At 38.2% G+C, this 11,085-nt stretch overlaps 1 pseudogene; it reads left to right on the top strand.

Moving 5' to 3' along the window:
- Positions 1-2,229: 2,229 nt before the first annotated feature.
- Positions 2,230-11,085, top strand: part of LOC139041528 (protein mago nashi homolog 2-like) — a 21,641-nt pseudogene continuing 12,785 nt past the window's right edge.

The raw sequence follows: 11,085 nt of genomic DNA, 5'->3' as shown, positions 1-11,085 counted from the left end.
ACTCCTCAATCCTGGGCAAGCTGAAATGGTTAATTTTCACCCTAGTGGTAAGGGTTGGTTCTTTATGCTTCTTGTATATTTTCTACAATGTCAGGCTATAGTAGGAACTGATTAATTTTTCAGTGTTAACACTTACACAATGATTTATATGAATTTCTATACTGACAGTTACACAATTGTGAATATAGGTTCAACATTACCTGGCCCAATCTGCCCTTCTAGTTATTATATTTCTATGAACCTTATGTTTTAGCTATACTAAATTTTTTTGGCTTTCCAAAATCATGCATTTTCACACAACTATGTCTTTTCTCAGGCGATTTTCTTCCTGGAATGCTTTTCCATCCCTCTGAACACATACTGAACTTATCCAACAAGGTCCAATTTAAATAGCAGACCTTGTCACAAGCCTTCCCTGATACTTCCCTTTCTTTAATTTTCTCTATTTCCCAATAAAGTGACTTGCTTCCTCTGGTGTACTACCAGCATTTTAAAAAATTCTTTCTTATGGGGCTGGCCCCGTGGTTGAGTGGTTAAGTTTGCGCACTCCGCTGCAGGCGGCCCAGTGTTTCATTGGTTTGAATCCTGGGCGTGGACATGACACTGCTCATCAAACCACGCTGAGGCAGCGTCCCACATGCCACAACTAGAAGGACCCACAACAAAGAATATACAACTATGTAACCGGGATGCTTTGGGGAGAAAAAAGGAAAAAAACAAAAAAATCTTAAAAAAAAAAAAAATTCTTTCTTATACCAATTGCTCCCTTGTGCTAATATGTGTCTACGTCTTTGCTTTGGTTTCTAGACTACAAGTGCAAAGTGCTCTATTTTTGTTTTCTTTAATTTTTATTTATTTATTTCTGATAAGGAAGCTTGGCCCTGAGTTAATATCTGTTGCCAATCTTCCTCTTTTACCTTGAGGAAGACTGTTTCTGACCAAACATCTGTGCCAGTCCTCCTCTATTTTGTATGTGGGTCATTGCCACAGCATGGCCCGCTGAACACTGTGTAGGTCCACAACCGGGATCTTAATGGTGAACCCTGGGGCGCCAAAGGAGAGCGGGTGAACTTAACCAGCACGCCACAGGGCCGGCCCCAGCTCTATCCTTTTGTTACTAGTGTCCAACCCTTTCTGGCACATAGGAATGCGTGCAAAATTGACTACATAGTGTTTTATAAATTTTAAAGCTTATTTTACATGCAGAACCTCATTTGATCCTCTCAACAATTCTGTGAGCTTGGCAAAGTTGACCATAGTATATTTGTTTGGCAGATGAACAGACATGCTTAGAGATGGTGACTTGACCAAGGTTAGGTACAGATAAGTGCTGAGAATGAATCCCAGGTCTTCTGATCCCCACTCTTTCTACTAAATCCCTCTGATGGTTAAAGGTCATCCAGCAGTCAGAATTACTGTGTGTGTAGATAAAATAAGTGATGCAACAATATTTGAAAAGTAGACTTTGTGTAAAAGCTCACCTTGTCTTTTCCCATCATTCAAAACGCAGGCCACTCCGGAACATTCGTTCACTTCCTCAATTTAGTTTTATCTGGTAAGAAACCTCCGCTAAAACATTTGACCCTAAGTCAAATTGAGAAAACTCCACAGCCCACTAAAGGTTACCCCTTACTGAATGAAAGAAGTTTTGTTATTAAAAGGATCTCTTTTATACCATGATATCAGGAATTCTCAGTTTGGATGTGCTTTTCAAAACTGCAGACCTTTTGTCTAACGGATTCTTTCTATTTTGTCTCTACTAACACAGGCTTCTAGCTGCCGGGTAACTAGCAATCCTTGTCCGAACGGGAAAGCTCCGTGTTAGGAATCTAGCAGGAGAAAAGGGTTGTATTCCACATCTGCCACTGAATCTGGGCTTTTTCTTTCGTCGTCCCACCAGCTAAAGGGAAATAATGCCACACCAACCTCACAAGATCCCGCGAGAATTAGAGACCCGAAAAACACGACTCACAGACCTTAGTCCTAAACCCATAAAAAAAGGCTATCATAGCTTCACAGTTCTGTGCTCTGCTAATATAACATGATCTACTTAGTATTGAAAGTAAGGCGCTTACAATCCTAGTAAAGCAAAACTCACATCCCTACTACCCTCCATCCCGTGCCTCCGAATCTTTTCTGAGAGATGCCGCCTTCCGGCTCTCCTCTGGGCATCCGAGAGGCGCAAAGAGCGCGCGCGCAGTGAGGCTTAGAGCCTGTGCGACTGACGTCACTGCCGGGCGCCCAACGGCACGTTGGCCAGGTGTTGGGGAGGCTTTCCAGGGACAAAAATGGCTATGGCCAGCGGTTTTTTCCTGCGCTACTACGTAGGGCACAAGGGGAAATTTGGACACGAGTTTCTGGAGTTTGAGTTTCGACCGGACGGTGAGCAGAGGAGGGGCCGCTGGCGCCGCCCCCAGCGCTGTCCTGAGCTGGGGAAGGAAGCGAGGCGGACCCGCCGCGGAGGAGGCGGGGTGGGGCGAGCAGCTTCCACGGGGCTGCGAGTTTGCAATGTGAGCTGAGGCCACTGCTTGAGACGAAGCAATAGGAGTTTAAGAGTATAGGAGGCATAAATCGGTTTCGTGAATGGAAGATAGTGGGTGTAAATTAATTCAGAAAAGCTAATCCTGCCAGATGCTGAAAAGCTGAACCCACGTGAATCAGAATCTCAGAATCAGCGCAGCGCTGCGGACCTTGCAGGTCATCTAGTTTTTCGACCTAATACATAACGTGATTATTTCTGAGAACATCCCCACCCCGCAGCGATCCATCGATGCTGATATCCTTCCTGAGACAGTAACTTTCCGATTACCCATTCATCCATTTTATTCATTCGGTCGCTGTATGTAAGGCAACGTGTCGAAAAACGAATGAGACCTGTTCCGGAGGGGGGCGCCCGACGAGTAGAAAAATGAGTGTAATGATGTCTTTTGCGTACTTAAATACAGTTATTCTCCTTTGGATGCATTAAGAATACAAAAAATGGGGAGTGGTTAGATCTATGTGAAAGAATTGGGAAAAGCTTCCTAAAGAAGGTGACGGTTGAGAGGAGTCTTGAGAGTATTTTTCTTGGTCTCTAAGGGAGAAACGTTGAAGACCGCTGAGAGCAGCATGAGTAGAGGGCGAGGTGGAACTCCCTGCTGCCCAGGTAATGTGCAGCAGATTCTGTCATTTCACAGCTCTGATTCTCTTTAGAGAGTCTTATTGTGTACTGAACTCTTCTTGAAACAAGGACAGTACAACTGCATAGGCTTTTGTTTTTTGAATGTATATTATTTGCTGGGCAACATGTGAATCCAAAAATTTAAGGTGCAGTAACTGAGTAAGACTCTTGGATTTTCTTCAAGGAGTCGTGTCTTGGCGAGGGACACAGACATGAAACTAACCATAAAGTAGTATGGATATTAAGTGCCATGTTCATGCTTTGGACAGAGTTCTATGAGAGGATGAAAGAAAAATTAAGGGAGGATCACATATTAGGAAAGGGGAACAGTAGCAGACATTTCAGGCAGAACTTAAGGAACTAGAGCCCTGCAATTTAGAAACCATAATCACCTCATTCTCTCTTGTTCTTCTCAGGTCTCTTCTAAATTTAGCTAAGTAACCAATTTACCTGAATTCTCCATCTTTTCTTTTCTTATGTGATACTGTTTTCAGTGCCTTTCCCTGTGAACAGTTTTCAGCTTGTCCATATTACTTTTACCCAGTAACGTAAATTAAGTAGTCTAATATCATCAAGGAAATTTCATGCCAGGACAGTGGTTCTCGTCTGTTTATCTGCCACCACACCATCCGCTTAACAGTAACTCACAAAGACAGTGGTTCTTAAGGGGTTCACCTCATTAGGATAATCTATGCTTGTAGCGGATCAGGACCACATTACATTTGCACTTGTGCATAAGGAGAAGCGTGCATCAGGGAGTACAAAAGTCATGGCAGATTAAAATTAGCTATAGATCACCTAAGCCACTGGCCAACCTTTATCCAGAAGCAGCACATAGTTTGTATGCTTCCTAGTCACAATTGTGAAATATTAGCATTGTCATATTATATACATACATTAATTTGAAGGAAAATAATTAACAGAGAACATTTTGGAGTAGTGAGGAAAGCATGACTATTGGAAGATGGTAGATCTAGACCTGAATCTTGTGTGACCCTGGGCAGGTTTTACTTCACTCTGCTTTCTCAACTGTGAATAGGTGAGAGAAGAAAACCTACTTTTTAGTGTTGTTTTATGGATTAGATTAAGTCTTCTGAGTAAATCACTGAGCACCAATACAGACATACAACATAAACTTTAAAAGAAATATTTGTTCCTTTTTCACATTCCCTGTGTAGTTCATGACATAGCTTAAGAAAATGGGACTTAGAAATGGCCCTCCCATTACATTGAATTACGTTGAAGGCATGGAATACTTAAAAATTATAACGAAGGCATGGAATATTTAAAAATTTGGCTTCAGCTGCAGCCAATTTACCAGTAAATTTTTGAGTATCTACGTGTCTAGCATTTATCTTATGCTAGGAGGGAGGAAATAATTAATAAAAATAGTAGTATAAAATATCCTTTATTTTCAAAATAGCTTACGATGCCATTTCTTTATTTTTTGTTTTAGCAGTTTTTGCTGTTATAGGTTGAATTTTTTTCCACTCCCCACAGGAAAGCTTAGATATGCCAACAACAGCAATTACAAAAATGATGTCATGATGAGAAAATAAGTAAGTTTTTTTTGAATGTCTAATTTTTTACATTTAGCTCGTTTTCCTCATGTCTGTGTTGAATTTACAAAAGTACATCTAAGGCTGTATTGTAAAGAAGCCAATTAATAGATTCAAAAGGGATTCTGCTTAAATTAGATATAGTTGTTAGCTTCTGTAACAACAAAAGAAGCAATCTGAGTATATTAATTTGTAATCCCACATTTGAACATATCGCTTAATTCATTTTATAATTTGTCATTTTACTCTATTCACTATTAATTGATAATCATGATTGAAACACAGTATAATTTTAAATGAAAGACTCGAAAGTTAGAGATAGAAAGTTCAGCACACTATGATGTGCACTTGCTTTTGTCTCTGTTCATCTCATAATTTTGTGTCGTCACCATTAGCCACTTGGAGATATTTGAATCTCATGTTAAAAAGGCAGAATACTTGGTTTTATAATGGGGTTAATGATGTGAAGAGGGAAAATATATATCTTAAAGGAAAGGGCAAGAGAGTGGAAAAAAATCATAGGATAAATCATTCTCTCCCGTCTTGTACTTTTGGATCAGAATTAAATTTTTCTGTGATATTCCGTTTGAATATTCAGGGTTCATAACTACGTTTTATCATTTACTTTTGAACTATGAGAAGAAATAGGCATTATGAAATTTTTATTATAACTTATTTTCAGGCTTATGTACACAAGAGTGTAATGGAAGAATTGAAGAGGATTATTGATGACAGTGAAATTACAAAAGAAGATGATGCTTTGTGGCCTCCCCCAACAGGCTTGGCTGACAGGTTCATATTGGTGATTCTGTAGATGCTTAAATATTAAAAATTGATAATATAATTACGGTGTTTCTCTTTATTTAAAATAGATCCTTATTGATTCTTTGGATTTCCGTTTAGTAGGCACCGGGTAAGTACTCTTTTTTTTCCATTTATTTATTTTCGGATGTACGTCATAATATATTTCGAATTCTGTGTAGATTACATCATGGTCACCACCCCAAAACTAATTATAGTCCATCCCCTCACATGTGAGCCTAATCACTCCTTTTGCCCTCCCCCCGCCCCCCGCTTCCCCTGTGGTAACCACCAATCCAATCTCCTTTGCTATGTGTTTGTTTGTCATCGTTTTTATCTCCTACTTATGAGTGAGATCATATGGTATTTGACCTTCTCCCTCTGACTAATTTCACTCAGCATAATACCCTCAAGGTCCATCCATGTTGTCACAAATGGCCGGATTTCATCATTTCTTATGGTTGAGTAGTACTCCATTGTGTATAAATACCACATCTTCTTTATCTATTCATCCCTTGATGGGCACCTAGGTTGTTTCCAAGTCTTGGCTATTGTGTAGAATGCTGCAATGAACATAGGTGTGCATGTATCTTTATGCTTTTGTGTTTTCAAGTTCTTTGGATAAATACCCAGCAGTGGGATAGCTGGATCATATGGTAGATCTATCCTTAATTTTCTGAGGATGCTCCATACTGCTTTCCGTAGTGGCTGTATCAATTTGCACTCCCACCAGCAGTGAACAAGGGTTCCCTTCTCTCCACATCCTCTCCAACATTTGTTGTTTCCTGTCTTATTAATTATAGCCATTCTGACTGGAGTGAGGTGATACCTCATTGTAGTTTTGATTTGCATTTCCCTGATAGCTAATGATGTTGAGCATTTTTTCATATGCCTGTTGGCCATCCGTATATCTTCGTTGGAGAAATCTCTGTTCAGATCTTTTGCCTGTTTTCTAATTGGATTGTTGGTTTTTTTGTTGTTGAGCTGTATGAGTTCTTTGTATATTTTGGATATTAACCCCTTGTCTGATATATGGTTTGCAAATATCTTCTCCCAATTGTTAGGTTGTCTTTTCATTTTGTTGATGGTTTGCTTTCCTGTGCAGAAGCTTTTTAGTTTGATGTAGTCCCATTTGTTCATTTTTTCTTTTGTTCCCCTTGCCCGGTCAGACATGGGACTTGAAAATATGCTGCTCAGACCGATGTCAAAGAGCGTACTGCCTATGTTTTCTTCTAGAAGTTTCATGGTTTCGGGTCTTACATTCAAGTCTTTAATCCATTTTGAGTTGATTTTTGTGCATGGTGTAAGGGAATGGTCTACTTTCATTCTTTTGCATGTGGCTGTCCAGTTTTCCCAGCACCATTTATTGAAGAGACTCTCCTTTCTCCATTGTATGCTCTTGGCTCCCTTGTTGAATATTAGCTGTCCTTGAACGTATGGGTTTAATTCTGGGCTCTCAATTCTCTTCCATTGATCTGTGTGTCTGTTTTTGTGCCAGTACCATGCTGTTTTGGTTACTATGGCTTTGTAGTATAATCTGAAATCAGGGAGTGTGATACCTCCAGCTTTGTTCTTTTTTCTCAGGAATCCTTTGGCTATTCAGCGTTTTTTGTTGTTTCATATAAATTTTAGGATTCTTTGTTCTATTTCTGTGAAAAATGTTGTTGGAACTTTGATAGGGATTGCGTTGAATCTGTAGATTGCTTTAGGAAGTATGGATATTTTAACGATGGTAATTCTTCCAATCCAAGAGCACGGACTATCTTTCCATTTCTTTGTGTGTTCTTTGATTTCTTTCAACAATGTTTTATAGTTTTCAGTGTACAGATCTTTCACCTCTTTGGCTAAGATTATTCCTAGGTATTTTATTCTTTTTGTTGCAATTGTAAATGGGATTGTATTCTTAATTTCTCTTTCTGCTACTTTGTTGTTAGTTTATAGAAATGCAACAAGTTTTTGTACGTTGATTTTGTATCCCGCAACTTAACTGTATTCCTTTATTGTTTCTAAAAGTTTTTTAGTGGAATCTTTAGGGTTTTCTAGATATAAAATCATGTCGTCTGCAAGAGTGACAGTTTCATTTCTTTTCCAATGTGGATCCCATTTATTTCTATTTCTTGCCTGATTGCTCTGGCTAGGACTTCCAATACTATGTTAAATAAGAGTGGTGACAGTGGGCATCTTTGTCTTGTTCCTGTTCTTAGAGGAATAGCTTTCAGTTTTTCTCCATTGAGAATGATATTTGCTGTGGGTTTGTCATATATGGCCTTTATTATGTTGAAGTATTTTCCTTCTATACCCATTTTATTTAGAGTTTTTATCATAAATGGATGCTGTATCTTGTCAAATGCTTTCTCTGCATCTATTGAGATGATTATGTGACTTTTATTCTTCATTTTGTGAATGTGGTGTATCATGTTGATAGATTTGTGGATGTTGTCCCATCCCTGCATCCCTGGAATGAAACCCACTTGATCATGATGTATGATCTTTTTCATGTATTGTTGTATTCGATTTGCTGGTATTTTGTTGAGGATTTTTGCATCAATGTTCATCAGTGATATTGGCCTGTAATTTTTTTTTTATTAATGTTATGATAGATTACAACATTGTGAGATTTCAGTTGTACATTTTTGTTAGTCATGTTGTGGGTACACCACTTCCCCCTTTGTGCCCTCCCCCCACCCCCCCCTTTTCCCTGGTAACCACCGATCAGATCTCCTTATCAATATACTAACTTCCACCTATGAGTGGAGTCATATAGAGTTCGTCTTTCTCTGACTGGCTTATTTCGCTTAACATAATACCCTCGAGGTCCATCCACATTGCTGTGAATGGGCCAATTTTGTCTTTTTTTATGGCTGAGTAGTATTCCATTGTGTATATATACCACATCTTCTTTATCCAATCATCAGTTTCTGGGCATGTAGGTTGGTTCCACGTCTTGGCTATTGTAAATAATGCTGCGATGAACGTAGGGGTGCAAGGGAGTCTTGGGATTTCTGATTTCAGGTTCTTAGGATAGATACCCAGTAATGGGATGGCTGGGTCATAGGGTATTTCTATTTTTAACTTTTTGAGAAATCTCCATACTGTTTTCCATAGTGGCTGTACCAGTTTGCATTCCCACCAACAGTGTATGAGGGTTCCTTTTTCTCCACAACCTCTCCAACATTTGTCGCTCCTGGTTTTGGATGTTTTTGCCAATCTAACGGGTGTAAGGTGATATCTTAGTGTAGTTTTGATTTGCATTTCCCTGATGATTAGCGATGATGAACATCTTTTCATGTGTCTATTGGCCATATTCATATCTTATTTTGAGAAATGTCTGTTCATGTCCTCTGCCCATTTTTTGATCAGGTTGTTTGTTTTTTTGTTGTTAAGCAGTGTGAGTTCTTTGTATATTATGGAGATTAACCCTTTGTCGGATAAGTGGCTTGTAAATATTTTTTCCCAATTAGTGAGCTGTTTTCTTGTTTCAATCCTGTTTTCCCTTGCCTTGAAGAAGCTCTTTAGTCTGATGAAGTCTCATTTGTTTATTCTTTCTCTTGTTTCCCTCAACTGAGGAGTTATAGTGTCCGAAAAGATTCTTTTGAAACTGATGTCAAAGAGTGTACTGCCTATGGCCTGTAATTTTTTTTGTGTTGTCCTTGTCTGGTTTCGGTATCAGGATAATGTTGGCATCGTAGAAGGAGTTAGCCTCCCCTCCTCTTCAATTTTTTGGAAGAGTTTGAGAAGGATAGGTCTTAAGTCTTCTTTGAATGTTTGGTAGAATTCACCAGAGAAGCCATCTGGTCCTGGACTTTTATTTTTTGGGAGGTTTTTGATTCCTGTTTCAATCTCCTTGCTTGTGATCGGTCTATTCAAATTTTCTACTTCTTTTTGGTCCAGTTTTGGAAGGTTGTATGTTTCTAAGAATTTATCCATTTCTTCTAGATTATCCAATTTGTTGGTATATAGCTTTTCATAGTATTCTCTTATTATCTTTTGTATTTCTGAGGTGTCCGTTGTAATCTCTCCTCTTTCATTTCTGATTTTATTTATTTGAGCCTTCTCTCCTTTTTTCTTGGTGAGTCTAGCTAATGGTTTCTCAATTTTCTTTATCTTTTCAAAGAATCAGCTCTTGGTTTCATTAATTTTTTCTATTGTTTTTTTAGTCTCTATTGTGTTTATTTCTGCTCTGATTTTTATTATTTCCTTCCTTCTGCTGATTTTGGGCTTCGTTTGTTGTTCTTTTCCCAGTAGCTTTAGAAGCACTTTTAGATTGTCTATTTGCAGTTGTTCTTATTTGAGGTAGGCCTGAATTGCTATAACCTTCCCTCTTAGAACCACTTTTGCTGTATCTCACAGATTTTGGAATGTTGTGGTTTCATTTTCATTTGTCTCCAGGAATTTTTTGATTTCTTTGATTTCTTCATTAACCCAATTATTGTTCAGTAGCATTTTGTTTAATCTCCTCATTTTTGTGGCTTTTCTGCTTTTCTTCCTGTAGTTGATTTCTAGTTTCATACCTTTGTGGTCAGAAAAGATGCATGGTATTATTTCAGTCTTCTTAAATTTATTGAGACTTGTTTTGTGGCCAAATAAGTGATCAATCCTGGAGAATGTTCCATGGGCATTTGAAAAGAATGTGTATTCTGTGGTTTTTGGATGGAATCTTCTGTATATATCTACTAAGTCCGTCTAGTCTAATGTATCCTTTAAGGCCAGTGTTTCCTTATTGATCTTCTGTTTCGATGATCTTTGCATCAGTGTAAGTGGATTGTTAAAGTCCCCTACTATTATTGTGTTACTGTCTATTTGTCCTTTTATGTCTGTTAATAATTGCTTTATAATTTAGGTGCTCCTATGTTGGGTGCGTAGATATTTACAAGTATTATATCTTCTTGTTGGATTGTTCCCTTTATCATTCTGCAGTATCTGTCTTTGTCTCTTGTCAAAGTTTTTGTTTTAAAGTCTGTTTTGTCTGATATAAGTGTTGCTACCCCTGCTTTCTTTTCTTTGCCATTTGTATGGGATATCTTTTTCCATCATTTCACTTTCAGTTTGTGAGTGTCTTATGGTCTGAGGTGTGTCTCTTTTATGCAGCGTATACATGGCTCTTGTTTTTTTATCCAATTGGCCACCCCATGGCATTTGATTGGAGCATTTAGTCCATTTATATTTAAAGTAGCTATTGATAAATATCTATTTATTGCCATTTTGTTACTTTTTTTTCTGGGTGTTTTAGTAGTTCTTCTCTGGTCGTGTCTTTTTCTCTTGCTCTCTTCCCTTGTGGTTTGATGGCTATCTTTAGGAATATGTTTGATTTCTTTTGTCTTACTTTATTTCTTGCTTGTTAGAGGTTTCTGATTTGTGATTACCATGAGGACCTTATTTAATACACTGTGCATATAATAGTCTATATTGAGTTGATCGACTGTTTAGCTTGACCTCTTTCTAAAAGCTCTACTTTTTCATTCCCCTCCTCCCACATTATATGTTTTTCAAATCATATATAGTCTCTTGTTTAGTGTGTGTCTATCCATTATCCTCTTATCATTGAAATAGGTGATTTTAGTACAT

The sequence above is a fragment of the Equus asinus genome, chromosome 22 (assembly GCF_041296235.1).
Source record: "Equus asinus isolate D_3611 breed Donkey chromosome 22, EquAss-T2T_v2, whole genome shotgun sequence".
NCBI lineage: Eukaryota > Metazoa > Chordata > Mammalia > Perissodactyla > Equidae > Equus > Equus asinus.
This window is presented reverse-complemented; position numbering and strand designations above follow the sequence as displayed.